Consider the following 20691-nt stretch of genomic DNA (forward strand, 5'->3'; position numbering starts at 1 on the left):
GAGGAGGAGGAGGTGGAGGAGGAGGAGGAGGAGGAGGAGGAGGGAGCCGGGCTCGGTTGCGCGGCCGGGAGGATGCACAGATGTTTAAACAGATTAATCGAGCTCGGATTTGCCAAATCCTCGGTGGAAACGCCAAAGTGCTCCGCCGGTATCCCACCGCTCGCCTTAATTATCCCTGTCATTTGGCCCGCTCTAATTGAAGCCTCCGCAGAGAGCAAAAATGACTTCTTTCGAACGAAACGCGAACTGAATGCATCCCGTGTACCGCGGAGCCGGGTTCCCCGAGCTGCCATGTTCAACGGACTTAGACAATACAAACTGCCACAGCCCGAGAAGCCGACCCGGCCCGGCCGAGTGCCGAGTGGGGATGGATACCCAGCGCACCGCCGCCCCGTGCTGCCCGTGGCCCGGAGCTTCCATCGGACAGCCGGTGTGCAGTGCTTCGACAGTGGTTCTTCCCCTTCCTGTCCAGTGGTTTTCCATTCAGACTAGGAGAAGAGCGTTTCTATTCGAAATACTTTATAGTTGCTAATACCTCTACAAATGAATTTAGAAGGAACTCAGTGCCTTCCCTGCACGTGGATTCCAATGGGATTTATCAGCTATCTGTCTCCTTTTGAAGCCTTTTCCCCACCACTTTCAGATCTCTTGGATGAAACTCCAAATACAGTAGAAAACAGCAACACCTAACAGCTTGAGCCAAAGCATCAACAAAACACATCCGCTTGGAACTACAAGGGAAACTAGAATAGATGCAAAGCGCTTACCAAAGACTGGATGCAGCCAAAGCACTTGTCCTAAAGAAAGGTCATTGAGGTTTCTAATAACTACCAGTCATCCCCACTGCTGCCTTAGATGCTATCCAAAAGGTAATTTGGCAAAACCATATTGCCATGGGCAGCACATAGAAGTGCAGCTTTATTTCTGAGTAAGGAGGAAGAGTTCCTCCGAGCAATTAAAATACTCTGTCCTCTATTGTTGGTTTTTCTCTACTAATGTCACACGCACTTATTCCATTTAAGTTATGAGATCAAGCGAGATCACATCCAGAGGTTGAATGGCAATATATTAGCTTTCATATTCAATTCTTTCTCCTGTTAAGAAAGAAAAATTTTCCCTTCACCGCTATAAAAGGACAGCAAATCCTTCCCTACCTAAATGTACTGTGTAAATATACATTTCATTTTTCTCCTCGCAATCAGAAATTCTTGCCATTTTGGATGGCGCTAATTCCATTTTCTCAAGCCATGAGTCAACCAAGAGTTGAATGATTCACCCTGGCATGGACATAATCTCTGGGGAAGCAATTAAGTGCACGCTGATCACTCTTGCACAGCAATCAAACACTGGTGGGGCAGCTGTTAATAAATAAATAAATATATATATATATATATATATATATATATATATATATATATATATATATATTTGCCCTTCTTGGGTCACACTCTCAGCTAGTGAAGGGTTTATGTACAGCATTAGTTAAACAGCCAACATCCACATAGCTGTGCTTTATGCCAGCTCACATCCGCACGCAGCCACATACACAAGCTGTCCCTGCCACCTACAAATCGTTCTCTCCAATCTTTCTCCCTCTCTCTCTGCCAAGCTCTCCCAATGGGACACAAGTTGGGCCAATTACCAAAAATCAAATGTAGAAAAAAATAGATCAAGAAACAAGAATATTAGCTGCCATTAATTTCTTTGGTATAAATAAAATTGTACTATAGCTCGTGGTTTCTTTATTCAGCACTTCTGATGCAAAAAAATTTCTGTACAGAGAGGTGGAAAGGAACTGATGGTAGGATAAAGCTGGAAAGATCCTGCTAATGAAGGACAGTCAGGTGATGTAACAGTGGCCATTGTACATTCCCCTAAAGCACTGCTATGTCAGAGTACACTAAAAAGAAGTACTTTGCAGAAACAAGTTTGGTAGAGGTGGCAATTGAAGTAAAGGTGCTTCTACAATTTTTCTTCATGTGAGTACTGAAATTCAGGTTTAACATTCTCACAGGAGAGAACTCAAGGTTTTACTCTCTGCAGAAAAAGGAAACAGTCAATTGGCTTCATGGTTGTTTCTTCCAATACTTCTCACCTTCATTCCACTTTTTCTTAGAAGCAGTGCAGAAGGGACTTTATTAGATTCCAGAGCAGCAGCTTGGAGATTTGTGCAAAGACAACAACAGGCCTTCCCTGCACAGCCTCTGATTGTGTACATTCTGGGCCAGGACTCCCAGAGTGAAGCATCCAGCCTAAGCAGGTGAAAGGGCTTTTTACTACCTTTGAAGGACCAATGCCCTAAAAACCCTTAAGGCCTTCTGATGGGGGAGAACATTTAGCCTTCTTCAGAGTTTGATCCCCACTCATGCAACCCAAAGATGAGCGTACAAGTGAAAGCTTAAAAAAAAGCCATGAAGTAATGGTTTGTTCAGTACAAAAAGAATTGGGGTGATCTTAGAGTTTGCCTGATATGGCAGCCAGCAGATTGAAGGTAAGATGGAGACTGACATGATCAGAGACCAGGGTATCTCACACCCTGGTCAATTTGTGTTCATTCCTTCCAAGCAGATGACCTACGTTGGACAAATTATCCTGCAGTCAGCCTTAGGCCAGCTGTAAAGAGGAGATGCTAGTTTTCTAATCCACAGGAATGCTAAGAAGAGAAAAACTGTTCTGCAATCACTCCGAACAATAGTAGAAAGTACCAAGACAGAGATTTCTGAGAAACAGCTATTTAAAGTTACGAAGTGTCAAAAATGATTTGTAGAGTGCGAAATATTAACATGCAACAGTCCATTCTGCACGTAAGGCATTTTCTGTTGCTCTGTGTACAACGTATTACTCTCCCTCCTATCCAGCCATATATAGAGTAGACTGGGCATAACAGCTTCTTCAACATCCAATATCAGAATCCATGTCCATCTTCAGAAAAGAAATCACTCAAATAGGTTGTGAAGAACATCTCCTTGATTCAAAAAAGAAGAGTTCCCATCTGCCGACATATAGAGATGGGGCAAGAAATTAAACGGATGGAAAACAGACAAGAACATATCACAGCTCTGCACTGAATTATTTGCACAACTTATAAAATTATTTGAAAGGCTCTTTTAAGCAGTCTCAGTACTTCTTAAATGATCTAGGGCTCTCATTGGGTCTACTGCATAAATTACTTAGCTATACTATTGCAGTAGGTTGTGCTCGTGGTATTTTGGCAGTTGTGCCTTGTGCTATAAAATAAGATAAATTACTCAAAAGTGGAAAAGAAATGTATTTATCCCCAGAAATAATACTAAGGTTCAAAATACAATTGTGAAATCTTTTCAGGGCCAACATTGAAACATTGACAGAGATCTTCATTACCTTGCTGCAAGTAGTCAGCAGGGACAGGGAGGTGACTCTCCCTCTCTATTCTGCTCTTGTGAGGCCCCATCTGGAGAACTGTGCCCAGGTCTGGAGCCCCCGGTACAAGAAAGATAGAAAGCTGTTGGAGAGTGTGCAGAGGAGAGCCACAAAGATCATCAGGGGACTGGAGCATCTCCCCTACGAAGACAGGCTGAGGGAGCTGGGCTTGTTCAGCCTGGAGAAAAGAAGGCTGCAGAGTGACCTCATTGCAGCCTTTCAATACCTGAAGGGAGCCTACAAACACGAGGGGAATCAACTCTTTGAAAGGGTAGATAACAGCAGGACAAGGGGAAATAGTTTTAAGTTGAGGGAGGGAAGATTTAGGTCAGATGTCAGGGGGAAGTTCTTTACAGAGAGAGTGGTGAGGTGCTGGAACAGGCTGCCCAGAGAGGTTGTGGATGCTCTGTCCCTGGAGGTGTTCAAGGCCAGGTTGGATGGGGCCCTGGGCAGCCTGGTCTGGTATCAAATGGGGAGGTTGGTGGCCCTGCATGTGGCAGGGGAGTTGGAGATTCATGATCCTTGAGGTCCCTTCCAACCCAAGCCATTCTGTGATTCTGTGATTCTGTGATTCTGTGAAGTGATTTTTATCCCACAGATTTAAGGTTTCACACCTCCGCCAACTAATAGAGAAGGCTTCCCATAAGAATCAGCACATTCTTGCTCTGAAAATTATGGGATATTTTTGTCACCTATATAAATAGATGGGATCTAAAAACAGTGCAACCTTTGCATGAAGACTTTGACCTTCCTTTTTTCAAAGGTCAACATGTTAGTAATTCTGTTTTCTATCTAGTGTCTTTTTCCTTTGGAGCATTAAAACCTAAAATGGTTGGTCCTTGGGACAAGAAAAGAATCATCATGGATGTATAACATAACATCCTTAACAACTTGTGTCACTTCTGACCACGCTGCCTTGATGCTATAATGGAAATGCTGGGTGTTTCCCAGTGCTGTGTGATAACGCATTTACAGTAAATCAAACACTGATGGTGGCAATTTCTTCTCAAATATCACAACTGCTTTGTTTAGAATCATTCTCAAAGCTGCTTGTGATTCTTCTCCATATCATCTAGAAATACATCTTCCTCTCCATTTGTCCTTCCTAACCTTTACTGATAAAAAATTCATGTTCACAACAATAATGAGCAGAGATTTCAAAAATGTTCTTTATTTGGCAGGTTTGCTTTAGTGGCTTAATTATAACTGGAATAAAAGTAGCTGTTAGTCCTATCTAAAGGTATTCAAACTACTATCAGGAAACTAGACATCTCTCAAAAATAACAACTAGCTAAAACACAGGAGACTGATTTTCAAACACAACTTGGAAAACTTAGCCATATTTTTCATGTTAGATTTCAGTCATTCTCTTTCATACATACATTAAAATACCAGCAAGCAACTACAAAAACTTAGAATGAAAATGATGAGATTTATCAGGCTAATTATAGAGTCTACTGAGGCCTAGAACTGATAAAGTACAGAAAATATTAGATCTGAAGGGGAAAAAGGAAAGAATGAAAACTGACAAACGCATAGATATGGTTTAGTTTGTGGTAGCAATGGTAATGAGAAGACGGTTGGACTAAATGATCTTACAGGTCATTTCCAACCTTGCGATTCTATGATTCTATGCTTCTATGATAGGAAAGTTGCTATTAATTAGGGTAAGCTGTCATTAGACACAGAAGAGCGGTAAGTTAGATGAAATTGAGAACTTTTAAGTAGGTTTTGATTTTCCAGACTGCAGAATCTTCTAGAAAGTAAATGGGATATCTGTAGGTATGTTTTTATTCAAATCATGCAAGCTAGCTCAGTTTTCAACTGTAATCCATACAGATGATTTCAGTGGGTGGTGGCAGTAGTGATTTTTCAACTCCAATTGCAGAAATGAAAGAACTTGCCATTTATCGTTTTAAATGGGTGATTAGTCTTGAATGATTACTGGGTAGCGCTGAACGAATTCATGGACAAATCCGAAGTGTAGCAGCAAACAAATGCTTAAATACATTGAAACAACAAGAAACATTTATCCCAAGTAAAATGTAAATGCAATTACGCTTCTCAGGCTTGAGGAGAACTTGTGACATTTTTCATGACCCCGTAGGTAAGATTCATTAGGCTGTGGTCATCATGGATGTCTGGCCATAGCACTAATTAGCGCACTAAGTAAGGTTTAAGAACTCATCAGAATTTCAAGACAGAAGTAGTCTCTGTTTCTAACCAAAAGGTCAGTTAGTAACCATGCCACAAAAGCTTAAGAGAAAGTCTTGAACGTAACAAGAACAGCTGCACTGATTCTATATTATATTATATTTCTATGAAATATAAATCACTGGGCCTCCCTAGATTGGAAAATGTACAGCTAAAAAGGGACCTATCATCAGCAATTCATTATAACTACTACAAATACATTTTTTAAATGTCATCCTAAAATCATCAGTTAAACAAAATAAATGAGCTTATAACGTCTACAAGAGTATCCGGAATGAAAAACTAATTTTTAATCCAATCACTCCACATTTTCACACAAAACAAACAAAACATTCAGACTATTGGCAATTATATCTTCAATAATTGCAATTGCTTACGCAACAAAAATGAAAAAGATATTACCATTCTAATCTTCAAATGTTGCTCTACAAAATATTCAGGAATATGTAGGATCATAGAATCACAGACTATCCCGAGTTGGAAGGGACCCATAAGGATCACTGAATTCAACTCCTGGCTCCACACAGCACCCAACAAAAAAAGCCTGTAACCAAGTACCACACATAAACTGAGATCTACAGCAAGTTCAAAGGAGGACTTTTTTACAGAGCACTGGATTCTTCAGAGAGTAAATTTATGCAAGCTGTTGAGGAATACTTTACAGTGACTAGAAAGGTTGCAGGATGCTGGCACTTTGACACCACCATGGATCTAATTATTAAACAGTGAAAACTATGCAAAGTCAAAATAAGAAGACAATGCAGAAATTACATTTAGTCAGTAAAATCGATTCTGAGCGTAAAAACTATAAACTAAGTGTAAAGAGAATCATAGAATCACAGAATCATTAAAGTTGGAAAATACCACTAAGATCATCTACTCCAAACCATCACCACCACACATGCTAAAACTTGTCTCTGAGTTCCACATCCACACAGTTCTTGAACACCTCCAGGGATGGTGTCTCCACCATCCCCCTGGGCAACCTGTGCCACTGCAGCACCACTCTTTCTGAAAAGAAATGCTTCCTAATATCCAACCTGAATCTCCATGAAAGAGGGATGCAGGTGCAGGCTATAACACCAAATTCCTTCTTTTTGTCATTTGAAGATGATTTTTGGATCTTCTGAATCTCCTTTATCAAACATAGAAAATTGTGGACAAACTCACAGAAGATGAGACTTTGGAATTCTGACAGATTTAAGAGGATGTATAATATTAATTTTTAAAAATGGTCTGAAAAGTCATGGTCTTATATATCAAGCTGCAAGGAAAATGATGAAATTAATACATTGGTATAGGCAACTACTGTGCAAGTATTGGCCTTACATACATTGTCAAGCAGTTCATTTTGTACAGTGGGTCTTTCTAGATCAAATGTCTACATTTGTTTAGTAAGTGAATCTGATTATAATGCAATCTTTGTGGTGTTCTGGATTTTTTTCACGATTTTTTCTTTCCAACACGGATAAAATCACAACTCACTCTGCACTCAGCTTCTGTTTCACCTTCAACTCATGTAATCTTAAATCTGCTCTAAACCAATTCTCCCACTGCATCCTGTTAGAATGACTGCTAATTGATTTTAGTTTATTCATGACTCTGCAGTCAATTCAAATGTGCACTAAATTAAAGGTAACTTCCATACATAGCAATGTTAGATTTCTATCCCAGTTTCCAGAATTATAATGGTTACAGTCCAGGCTTATCTCAGTGCTACCTAAGCCTTGCAATGAAATACGCTAAAGCTTTTATTTTCAATTTCATTGAAAATATCATTTTTATGTTCTTGAAAACAAAATTAATTCCAACAGATTGCTCAGAATCTCTCTTTATTCCCATAAAAATCATCATCAGAACACCACAAACAAGCACTACGTAGACCCTAAATGAATTGCTTAAATCATCGACTTTATAACTGTACATTTTACTCTGGTTCCATCTTAACTAACTGTTCTCCTAGGACATCCAGAAACTGATTAGTGGGACTTTATTAAAATGTTACAGAAGTTCTGGAAGTGTAAAACAAAGTGTTTCAAAGTGCATCTTGCTGGAAAGATATTAAAAGCATCCTGGAAGGATTCCCAAATACTATATAAATTAAATCCTCCCCAACTCCATTGATTTGGTTTTGTACAGTTTAGTTATTCAAATGGATTTAATTTTAACTTGCTTGTGTGGCTATCACTGTTCACAAACTTCATGAGTGCTGCAGAATATTCCAGATACTTGGATCAACATGTAATGTCTAGTCTCTGAATGGATGTCCTTCAAAGCTTCCTTAGCTCCAGTGGAAATCCAACGGAACTGAAGCAGAAAAAATAGGTGGAGTGCCAAGCAGCAAAATTGAGAGCATTATTTGATTTGGGAGAAAATACCGTTGGGTAGGTTTTGAATCAACACAGTGCAGGAGAAGTTTGTTACAGTCAGAGTTCCTCCAGAAAAAAATCTGTCATTTCAGAATCTGAGAAAATGTTCTATTGTTGTTTAAACTATCTCTCCAGCATGCAATCAGAAGAGTTTATTTACATCTTCCCTTTCATTTCCTCCCATCTTTGCTAGAACATGTAGATGAGCAAAGTGAAACAAATAAACAGCTCTTCTCTAAAGTGTTTACTGGCTCAGTAATTCCACATGTTCTGAAGGAAATATTTATATTTCCTCAGTATAAATACTTACGAGTTCCGTTATTTTATAATGCCATCAGATGTCTGCTCTAGTTTACGAGTTGCTTCTCAAGAACTGCATGACACCAAGAATGACCAAGTTAAGTTCCTAACATAAAACCAACCAAACAAAAATCCTTGAGAAAAATAAATAGTCTTTTTTTAATTTATTTTAATAAATAAAAATAGAACTCGAGAATAGAAAGTTCATGCCAGTCATATACATAGCAAGTATACATAGTTGCATCATATCCTTGCCTTTACTCCTCCCTCCCACTCTGTGCTCCTCCTCTTTCTGGAGTTTTCTTAAATCAGAATAAATAGTGGTTGCATCTTATATATTTGTAAAGAATTCAGACCTCAATCCCGACTCAGATTTTTGAGCATTAAAGCAGTAATCTGATAAACTATAGTATGCTTACCATGGTAATCTTACTAACTAAAAGAAGGGGAGGGGAGAGGAGAAGGGAGAGAAAGGAATAGAATGTCTGTCTTGTTACTGCAAAAGGAATAAGTTGTGAAGAAAATAGTAATTGCTTTTTTCTGCTTTGCTCTCCTGTTGCTTCCTTTTCAGATGTCCTTTATATCTCACGCACTTGTGTTTTTATAAGACAGTTTGAGTCTCTTGACTTTAGAAGGACATTAACCAAGTGAAAGCAAGATGACTATTTCAGGCCTAGCTCCTGAATGATGAAATCCTTGGAGAAGTCTCTCTCTCCAGATCCTCAGTTTCTTTTCATAGGCTTCAAGAGCAAGGCAGAACTGGGATCTTTACACCAGACACAAGGGGCAATGGTCATAGAGTAATACACAGTATGGTCCAACTTAGCATTAAGAAATTTTTTTTTACCCTTAGGTCTGACAGGTACTAAATCAGGTTTCTTAAAGGAGCCATGGCATCTATATGGTTGAACTAGAGGAAACCCTAAGCAAGCTGGTGCCTGGAGGGGAGTTTGGAGTAGGGCTTTCCAATGTCAACTGTTTCTATGAGTGTGAATGGAAAAACTGCCATAATTTAAGGGAGGCACTGCTGGTGTTTGTGTTGTCATAATAAATCTAGAATGTCCATTGATATGATTCCAAATCAAGAACAAACAAAATAAGGTTTGTTCACTTTCAAGTGTACCACGTTCCTTTAGTCTGGAGAGTACTTTTCTTGCATCAAAGAAACAAAGGCTCAAAATCTTACTCAGTTCCATCTGTGTGATAATGCAAATGGCTTGACTGTTCTGCTATTTAACTGAGTAACTGTTAGACAGAAATAGGTTCTTTTTTTTTCCTTTTCAATCTCCTAGGGGAGTCTCTGACTCTTTCAGTTACTGTATCATCTGCTGCCATCTGCAGAAATGCAGCTTGAACTTTGAGGAAGACAGGAAGGTGGTGTTATTCAGCGATCTGAACCATCACTGGTCAGTGCATCCAAATGGAAAAATACGGTTCATGAGATACAGATTGATTCCATCTAAGAAGGTAGAAAATGAATATTTAAATGATATGGGACTATTATGTCCCTCTGATTCCATTTCTCTCCCATCCCCCATCCAAGTGTGTAGTGCTTATGGCAACAGCTACCACGCACAACAGGGGCTGCTGGTTCTCACTGCAGCCTGAGGAAGGAGTCCTTATCAGCACAAGCACAACAGCAAAGCTAGCACACAGCAAATCCACAGTACATGGGATGCACAAAGAGTACCTGATTTAATATGATGTGTGACCGTTGTTCTAACATGAATAGGCATAGGCTTGTGCCCAAGGGATGGACTGACAGATTTCACATTCTGAGCTGTATTTAGCTGTACATTACTGCGCTGCTGCTTTGCAGCCTGACTGATGTCTAGAAGTAGAATACACCAATTAGCTGAAGAAAGAAGCTAGAAGGGAAGTTCTGCTCTCAAAATGAGTGTATAGAAAAAGAATACTAAAGAAAAAAACTGCATGGCCTAGTGACCCAAAGACATGCTAGTAAGATCTGACCACAGTCAGAAATGGCTGTGCCTATACTTACATCTATCTTCCTCTTTTTGCTATTCTAGTGTATCAGATAGCTTCAGTTTACCAGAAATAGATCTACAGAAATAGGTCTATAACCATATATAAACAATTTCATCTGCTCCTACACTTTTAAAAAATCACTTTAAAATCGTGCAGCTATTTTTAATCTAGATTTTTGCAGTCCAACTGGCCTATCATATCAAAACAATGTAGTCATCAAAAGTGTTGCAAAGATAGAGGATCGACCCCACTACAGCAGATGGCATTACTGTCAAAATGGAAGCAGGCTGGTGGTTGAGCCTGACCATTCATGCAAAGCTACACCATGCCCGAACTTTCACATAGGAAGAGCACATGACTTAAACCAGAATCAGAATCCACATTTGTTTCCGTGTCCTTGGGGAATCCATGTACTTTACAAGAGAACTAAATATATACGTTTTCTCAGACCAACCCTATTTCCAGTGAAGTTGTTGACCCTGACAAGATCTCACACAAAATTCTATGGATGTATGTCAGTTTTACCAAGTTACTCCCAACTTATATTATTATAAATGAGATCAAGAGCATATTTAGTCTTCAGTGGAAGTTAAATCAAACCCATAAAGATACATCTGCGCTTCAGCATTAAGCAAAATGGAAGCGATGAATCACAGTCCTGCCCTAAGAGTGACACAGGGGAGTAATCAAATTGAGCTGATGTTCTGGCATAAGTAAGAATATATTCATGATTCCCCAAGTTCTTAGTTTCTCAGTCTTTGAGATGAAGCTCCCACAGTCTGTAATAGCATCAAATCCAGTCACTAATAATATTCACAATATCTTGCATCCAAAAAACTTCAGAGCATACATAAAATCGTTTAAAATCATTTTACCAGTCACAAAGATAGAAATGACATTTGAGTTAAAGCTTCCTTTTGAGTTAACATCACAGGGTACTTTGAAAGATGCAGTGAAAAATACCGTGTGAAGTTATTTAGTTAGTTTAAAAATTGGATCCAAATGTAATTATGTGAACAGGAAATTAGCGTTGTCCTCTAAACTTTACTAAAATATTCATTGAGATCCATAATACCATAAGTTAAGCTACCAGCTGTATGCTACAGTTGAAAGGTAGAATATTAGGCAGCACAGTGAAACCCAGAGCATATGGATTTGTTGGTTCAGTACTTATTCCAGAAGAAGAATGCAATCCCACTCACTAGCTTTACTGTACCTGATATCACCCTAAATCCTACCTTAAATCACATTTGATTAATAACTATAACTAACTCTACTTAGTTTGCAAGAGTAAAATTCCAGTTAATATAGCAAGTAGAGTAAGGAAAAGGTGGAGGACACTAAAGTGGAGAACCCAATTACAATGCCTATCTAGCAATTTAATTCTTTAAAAGTATTGCAAAGCATGGGCTAATTAATACTTAGAGCATCCTTGAAGATAATGAATAGACCTTGTTCCTTACGTTCAGATTCAACAAGACTAAATTGCAGGGACCTTGGAAACTTTGCCTGTAACAAAGCCATACTCACAAGTTTAAGATCACATGTATTTTCAAATAAGTCCAGCGTACCAGTTCAGTTATGTATTAGGAAACAAAAAGATGAGTAGGTGGCAGCCAGTAGCATTCCTATCTGCAAACATTCCTCTCTGTATCCATACATTACCTCTGAGAATAAAAATTTTAAATGGACCCTCACAGAAGAGCATTTCTTCAGTTCTGCAGTAAGGAAAGAAAAAAAAGTTTGTGTGTTTTTTAAACAACATTTTAAGTTCTACACCATCTTCTGTCTAATATCTTTTTCTCTTTATACACTCAGTGCTTTAGCATACAGCAAATATTGTCCTCTTGCTTAATAGATCAATCAGCGCAGTCAGAAGTATTAAGTCTTTCGAAGACTTTTGAAGACAAAATGAATGGTAGACCACAGGTAATCAAGAGTAAGGGGTAAAAGGTAAATCATAATTGTATTTCCAATTAATTTTCTGTTTCCTTTCAGTGAACAATACAGGTTATCATTTCATTTCCAGGCTGGTGGAGCAGATGGTATGAAGCAATACAGTTGATATTAATGGTTGCATGCTGCCTTCTCTTGATTAATCAAGAGCGCTGCTTCACATTGTTGTGAGGAGAGAGCTTCAAAGCCAAGGAAATCTGCAATTTTAAGGAGACATGAAGCAGAAATGTCTCTGTATTCAGATAGGCTGTGGTGTCCATAGTTGGTAGATAATGTTTTAGGAAGACTTTTCTCTTCAGAGTTTTTCTAGAAGAGTTATCATAATATTGAGAATATTTCAAATGTTGAAGAAAGTGGAGCAAAAACTCTCTTCAAAACAAATTCTAATTAGTGTTGGCTTTGTTTGTTTGTTTTTTAATTTGGGGCTGAGGATCTTAGGTCCTCATGCCAAAGGGATGTCACCTTCATCTCTCTATGTTAGTATTTGGAAAGTCACAGTTTAGCACTTTACAAAAGATGAACATTTTCCTTCATTGAGCTGAAAAGCATCACAGTATGTTATGCTCTTTGTCTGAGCATTAAAAGAGAAATACAGGATACTTTCAAACTCCTCATCTTGATGGGATCAGATAAGATCTTATAATATGGAGCCTTCACACATCTGGATTGCAAAGTAAGGCTGAGTGGGACTTTGGGTAACTGTCTAGTTAGGTTGTTTCCCAGTCCATGGTAGAAGGTTGGAACTAGATGGTCTTTAAGGTCTCTTTCAACACAAATGATTCTGTGATTCTACACTATTAATGGATAATTATGGGGAAAAATAAAAATAAATACACAAAACAGAAATCCTTCGAATGAAACCTTTGCTCATTTCATCTGCTATACGTGATAAAATATCTAGGTTCAGATCTTCGTTCCTCCTGCCTTCTACTGAATTCCAGTTCTTATGAACAGTAACTCAAATTTGGATACCCTATTGAAACCAGAGTATTGATGGCGCTCTACTATCTTAAAATGAACTGGGTCATATTCTGCAGTTTTATATTCACTCAGGTAAACTGCTGAAAACCTTAAATAGTGACATCAAACCAATGATGGCTTTAGAATTTTGTGTATTACTTTCCATATTTGATAATAAGGAGGGATTCTAAAAGTCCTTGTAAGCACCTTGTACAGGTAATCAATTAAATTTTTTATCTGAAATAATGCAGGTTTACGTTTTGATCCTTTTCCAGGGCACATTTTCATCTTAATTTATAGCGCTTCATTAGTGGCGGTTTGCAAGCTCATCTTCCCATTGTAAGGAAAACTATTTTTCTAACATCATTTGCCCATATTTTAATTGGAAAGATCTAATTTCCATGGTGCATGCTATGATACTCTGTATATTTTTTTCTTTTATAAGCACTAATGCAACGATTTGTCTTTGTAACCCAGAACTATAAAACACAAAATCAAAAGTCCATGTGATTTTTAAATAAATTCTTTCTTATGTGCACTAACATGAAAACATTCCAAAGCCTAGACTGAAAGAAAATATTTTCAACTAAATTACATTATCGAGTTTCATGCAATTTCTATTAATAATATCAACTAAAATCTGGTTTTGTTTTTCATACTGAAGTGGTACATCTGATCTTCTCAGGCACAAATGCTATTTTAAAATAAAAACTGCTTCTATAAATATTTCAGCTTCAAACACCCATAATTCAGTTTCTTCCTCTCTCTATTTAAAAAAAAAAAAAAAAAACAACAAAAAAACATCTCAAACTGCAGCAGGGCCTTGAGAGGTTAAACAACTACCAAAACCGAACATCCTCATTATGACTGCTAGTAGCATTTCCCCATCTTCAAAGCAGACAGTCCATAATTCAGAGGACAAGACAAGGTCACCAATAAACATCAGTGAACTGTGCCTGCTTTTGCAAGTTTCACATAAAAATAGTGCATCCCTAAGAACACAAGGCAGACATAATAGATTCGTTTAATTCACATCAGAGCACACATAAACACAAGAAACGAATCATCTTTTGATTGCAACAGGCTCTGACTCAATTATTTTGCAACACTAGCAGCCCTGTCCTTTGTATAGGTTTAAAAGAAAGGAAAAAAAGTTGTTTGTAACTTAAAACAATTAGAACCACTGCCAAAACCAAAATCAGCTCCTTTTAGATAAAAGTAAAAGACCGCATTTGGCCTGTCATGGTCTGCACATCTGGCAAAACTGGACATGAGAAACTACAAAGCACGTCATGAATGCACCACCAATTGAATTATCAGCTCCCACAATAAATCACACACGCAGCAGGGTGGGAATGAAGATGTTTTTTATCACTTTATTTCTTCTGAATGTTAAAAGTTAATCCAGAAGGGATCGAGGGACCCCTTACTGCACAGATATCTGGGTCAAAAAAACTCACTCTGTATTCACCTCTCTAAGTAAGTTATCTTCAGCTCTGAAGGAAGAAAAAAAGAAGAAGAAGAAGAAGAAAAGAAAAAGCAAACAAAAACTAACTAACAACATAAACTAAACCATCACTGAGTGATCTGGGCCAAGAGTGAAAAGTTGAAATATTGGGGGAAATAGTGGATGTTGATGAGCTAAGTAAAATCTCGGCCTACGAAGGGCCAACAGGTTACTACAAGTACTGCACAAGGAAAGGGCTCCAGAATCATTTACTCTCACAATGACAAAATAATGAGGGAGTGTGGTCTTCCTTAAAACCCAAGTGACAATGACTGTTAAGTAATGAGAGAAAGATCAATGATCTCTGAATTATTTAACACTTTTCTTCTTTCTTACTACAGACACCTCCAATCCAGGAGCTCACTGAACACACCAGAGTGTATCTTAAAATACTCTGCATTTCAATAAAAGAGATATACCAGATGTCCTCACCCCAAAAAAAATCAAAGGAAAAAAGAATGTGCAACATTATTTTTGTGTTTCTTCAGTACTTGGCACTGCTTAAGGTATAATGCATTGCATATTTTGCATACTTTCTTCTTGTTTTTTCATCTTTACCTCCAGTTAGCTTACTGGGTTCAAATCACATTTAAAATGCCATAAAGAAAGAAGAACAAATTCTTCCTTAAATATTGGTTTCAAGACACATCTTGACTTAGCTGAACTTCCATGTCCTCCACACATTATTTCCCAGCCATGGCACGCAGTCAGTCAGGATGTTTGTACTGACATCTCCAAACCTTTCCCCTCCATCTGCCAAGCTCAATGGAAGCAGGCACACTCCCACTGGGAGCAGGGGAGAGAAGGAGAAGAGAAGATTTATCAGTGCAGGGTAATTCATTATTTAAACATGCAGAAATGGAAACAAGAAGCACTTGACATCTCCTTGCTAACTGCTAGCTATATCTCTGCTTAGGTACACCTCCAAGATTCTTGGCCTACCGTAACACTATGAACCAAACCCACTTTTCTGTGTTTCTCTCCCCAGAGATCCTCTATGTTTCAGGGAGAAAGACAGCACCACTAGGAGACAGCTACAAGAATGAAATCCGATCACAGCATGCTGGTGGCTTTCTATGGCTAAACCTAAGTTTCACGAGAGGATATGCAGCCCTCTTGCAAACCTCATTTGGAAAAGGTTTGGTTTGCAGTAAAAGTTTTAAGGATCTTTGTATGAAACGGAAGATTTGGAGAACTCAAGGCTGCAAGCACTCTTAATCTTCAGGCAGATTTCCTCATGACAGGATGCAAAGGGCATGGCAGTCTCTTTGTACTGCTTTTCTCATCCATCACATCCTCTCATTTTCTGAGTCTGAATTTTGACTGTTCTGTATCTTTTTGCTAACATCACCCAAGTATTAGGATAAGCAATATGACGTGGAAAGCTACATGCAAGTAGGCATCCCTTCCTCAGATGACAAAAATAATGGTCAGAAAATGATTTTTCAGCGAAGTAACACATATTGCAAAATACCTGAAGACACCTAAGGATGATTTGGGAAAAAACATGAGCTGTCCCCTCATGTTGTGGTTTAACCAGGCATGTGGCTGAGCACCACACAGTTGTTCCCAGCTATCCAGAAGTATTTCTAAGTTAGTCTGTAGATCACTGCTTTTCCAGATAACAAGACATTACAGGTGTTCATAGGTTTCCATTAACCAGCCAAAATTACAGAAGTAAATATCCTAAAATTCACTGATGAGGCTGCTGGCAAGCCATGCAGAGCACTACCTACAAAGGGACATGAAGGAAGACAAATATATACTTGTCACCAAGCAAGTAATTGAGATTCTCAGTAACAAGAAGAAACCTAATTCAAAACTTTCTGAATTTAGAGTCACATTTACTTCAGTGTATAATTCAGCAGTCCTAAACAAAGATGGAACTTCCAAATTTTTCCTAGAGACCACTTCAGAAGGCAGAACTGCAGCTTCAAAGGCTACCAGAGAGGACTGGATAAACTATTTCACCTCTAACCCCAAAGGTATCCTGACTCTTCACTCGTATTGACCAACTGTGGCTCTTTTATCCCAATTTTTTAAATTAAAAATTAAAAAATATAATATTTCTGCATCTTATGGAGCAATAATTGTCAAGTTATTTGAAAACGTAGCAAGAGAACTATGATTCCATGCTAGTATTTTATAAACTTGCCATCTAAGTTATCGTCAAACTGTTCTTGGTAATTTGACTTTCATTCAAAATCAGCCTATTCTACTCAAGGTAAGTACCATGCAACACTGCCATGAGACATTCTTTTTAGTTTTTGACAGCAAAGTTTTAAATGCCTGGATTTAAAACTCTCAGATTGAAGGCTGAATTAATTCTGCAAGTTTTTAAAGGGGGGAAAGGAAGAGAGACTTCAGCGATTTCTATCGGAAGGGTAAGAATTGCTTTTTCCTGTAATGTCAAAAAAATCATCTACTGGAAGCTCGCAAGAAGAAAAGCAGAATTGCTCAGATTTCTAGGCCTTCTGTCATGCGTATGACATGAATTTTGCCAAATTAAAATTCCAAAAAAAGAATTCTGACTTTTATATGCTCAATATGGAAGAAGAGCAAGCTTTAGGACAGGAAACATCCCAGATCACAAGAGTCACTGACTTCAAGCTAGGTTAGAACAACATTCTGGATCTCATAAGCTCCTCTGCTCAGAGAGCATAGCATTAAAACCCTGGACAGATGTAATACCTCTGTTTTCTCTTCAGGACTGATGTAACAGAATGATCACCTACACTTGTTAGCAGTTATTCCTGTTTTCCAAATGGCAAAATAAGTGCTGTGAATAGAAATGTTTCAGCTGTTTTAATAAACTGTGCAGTAATAGCATTCCATATATTTGAATTTGGGGGTGGGTGAAAGTGTGAGTTTTTCAGGAGATGAATACCAAGAAAATGACATCCAAAATACTGTGGAGGAAACAAGAATTAAGCCTGGCTGAGTAACCTTGTAGTTCTGTTTCCATGGAGTTATGTCTTGTAATATTTAAATTATGTTCAAGTGCTACTTTCTCACAAGACCTGAGGAATCCCTTCTGTGATACTGATTTATCTTTCCTGCCTTTGGAACCAAGGGACTGAGGAAAGAGGTCATATTTACAGCAAATTTTCTGTCCCTGGGGAAAAGATGCATCTCTATACTGAATCAAACTAGAGTTACTGTAGCTCCAGGCAGGCATCACAGTCTTTGTTGATGGATGACTGGGCAAGAACCTTTTGAACACAAGTTATTTTTAACTATGTCATGGCCATTTCGACATTGCCATCCTATCATCTGGTACTTCAAATCAAAATGTAATCTTTCTTCATAAGCAAGATCTAGCTTATCCTTTAACGAAACTGAGTAATGAAAGTGAATTCTCCATGACAAAGATTGTCCTTGCCTCAGCTGAACTGTAGAACAGGTTTCTCACTTTGGAATTGCATCTCACTGGATAAATTCATTAAACATTCACAAAATTAGGAATGTTGGATGTAGGAGACAGGACCCAACATTTGTAGTCATCCTGCAATTTGAATCACAGAATCACAGAATCACCCGGGTTGGAAGGGACCTCAAGGATCATGTAGTTCCAACCCCCCTGCCTAGCAGGGCCACCAAACGTACACATTCAGATCAGGTTGCCCAGGACCCCGTCCAACCTGGCCTTGAACACGTCCAAGGATGGGGCATCCACAACCTCCCTGGGCAGCCCGTTCCAGGGCCTAACTACTCTCCTTGTGAAGAACTTCCCCCTAACATCCAACCTAAATCTTCCCTCCCTCAACTTGGATCCATTTCCCCTAGTCCTGCTGTTGTCAGCCCTTCTGAAGAGTTTACTCCCCTCCTGGGTGTAGGTTCCCTTCAGGTATTGATAGGCTGCAATGAGGTCACCCCGCAGCCTTCTCTTCTCCAGGCTGAACAAGCCCAACTCCCTCAGCCTGTCCTCATAGGGGAGGTGCTCCAGCCCCCTGATCATCTTAGTCGCCCTCCTCTGGACCCTTTCCAAAATCTCTATGTCTTTCTTGTACAGAGCTTCACTTGCATACTGTCAGCTGTTCTTCTGGGACAGTAAACGTCTCTGTGAGCCTGGGCCTTCCATGACCTAATTATTTCATCTTATTTTTCAGTAAACTGCTGCTTTCTTGTCCTTTGGTAGGATAAGGAAGTGTGCTACTTGTCAACAGTGCCCTCATGAATGTCCTACCTTATATAAAAACAGAAATACTTCCAATTATGAACATGTGCATATAGATGATAGACAGCAGGAATACAATGAATATTATTCCCCTTTTATAACTTGTTGCAATTTCATCTCTTTAACATAAAAATGAGGATATATTTCAGTTAAAAGGATGAATATCTTGAGATTTAATATTAAGTGCAAGAAATATTGTTAGAAGTTTGGTGTAGCTGTGTAAGTGTACACTGCCAAACTAAGCAGCTTTGTTTCTGAAGCTTAATACCCTTTAAATATGCAACAGTCTGCTCTATATCATATCCTAATTTTATCTGTAAGTATATAGTATATGAGACATGAAAATTTGATCTTTTTTCCACAAAAACAACCTTCTCAAGTTCTGGATGGACATGAGCTTCATTTTCCAACTTAAAACCATTTTCCCTTCCTCGTTTTCTTCCCTTTATTTAGAATGAACAAGCAAAAGCAAACTGATTACTTTCATAAGACATTCTTTTTTCCTCATACAACACATGAAAAAATATCTTTAAAAAACACAAATATTTGCATAAGATCTGGCACGTGGCCAGAGAACCATTTTCAATCTAATTGAAAGAAAGTTACAAAGGCTCTGACCAGATGTGTGTAACATACAGCATTTCTTAGAATACTAAGGTGGAAAAAACATTATGAGAATTTGCCTCCTTGGACTTCTCTTCACTAATGTCTGCATCCTAACAGCATGTTCTGCCTGTATTCCAAAAAGTTGCCTTGAGTAGTCTACTCCCCTGGAATTATGCCCTCTGATACACAGATCAAAAGGATGTGCTAATTCACCCAATACTTGTTTGTTGGATAACTCCACTGTTGACGTTGTATAGTGAAGTCAGTTCACTTCCACAGAACAAACAGTGATACCCGATCTTATTAGCCTTTTTACTCTCCTGAGAATCTTTATGTAATGCTGCATTAGTAGCCTTTACTAAATTAGAAAACCAAAAGGGATGATAAATCAATATGAATGTACGTTTGCTGAAATCGATTTTTCCCTTCATAGTCAGCATGGGAATATTGCGGCTCCTATTAATAAAAAGAGTGGGAGAACTTTAAACAGTTCTGTCTGGATAATTACCCAGTCATTCTGGAGACTTACTCAAACTTCTTTAATGTGTAATTTTGAACTACACATATCGTGAAATGAAATCCTCATGAATAATCACATGAAGATGCTGATGACAATTTCTTGATGCAGACTATCAATGAGTTGACTAGGTCAGGCATTCAATCTGTTATTCGTGAAAAAGGATGACTAGCTGGGCAACACGAAGGTCATGGACAGCCAAGGCTGCAGCAAACATCATATTCTGAAGTTCGAAATCCCAGAAGAAAAAAGCGAGCAAAGGACATATTGGAATCACAGCTCTGGATTTCAGGAGAGAAATCAGCTTGCTTATGAATCTGCCGGGTAGTATCCCACAGGAGACTGTCCCACAATGCAAAAGGCTCGGGACTGGTGGTTGGTCCCCATGTACAACCTTGTCAGAGCACAAGAGCAGGCCATTCTGATAGCCAGGAGCTGAACAAGAGTAATAGAAAGCTCATAGGGAGGAGCAGGGAACTCTTCACTGTGCTCAAATGAAAAAAAAAAGGGAAGTACACAGGAGATGGAAGCAGGAACAGGGTACCCAGGAAAAATATACAGACACTCTCTGAGAATGCAGGGATGGAGACAAGAAAGCCAAATCTTACAGGCAAGTGGAAACAGTGAGAGATACGAAGGGCAAGAAGGACTTCTCTAAGTGCTCTGGAGGCAGAAAGAAAGCTAAGAAGAACGTGGA

General features: G+C 38.7%; 1 protein-coding gene across 17 annotated transcripts in view; it reads right to left on the minus strand.

Annotated features, from left to right (window-relative positions):
- Positions 1-20691, minus strand: part of CACNA1C (calcium voltage-gated channel subunit alpha1 C) — a 476647-nt gene that overhangs the window by 436654 nt on the left and 19302 nt on the right. The gene's annotated exons all lie outside the window — the stretch shown is intronic.

The sequence above is a fragment of the Tympanuchus pallidicinctus genome, unplaced genomic scaffold (assembly GCF_026119805.1).
Source record: "Tympanuchus pallidicinctus isolate F22 unplaced genomic scaffold, pur_lepc_1.0 scaffold8, whole genome shotgun sequence".
NCBI classification, from domain to species: domain Eukaryota; kingdom Metazoa; phylum Chordata; class Aves; order Galliformes; family Phasianidae; genus Tympanuchus; species Tympanuchus pallidicinctus.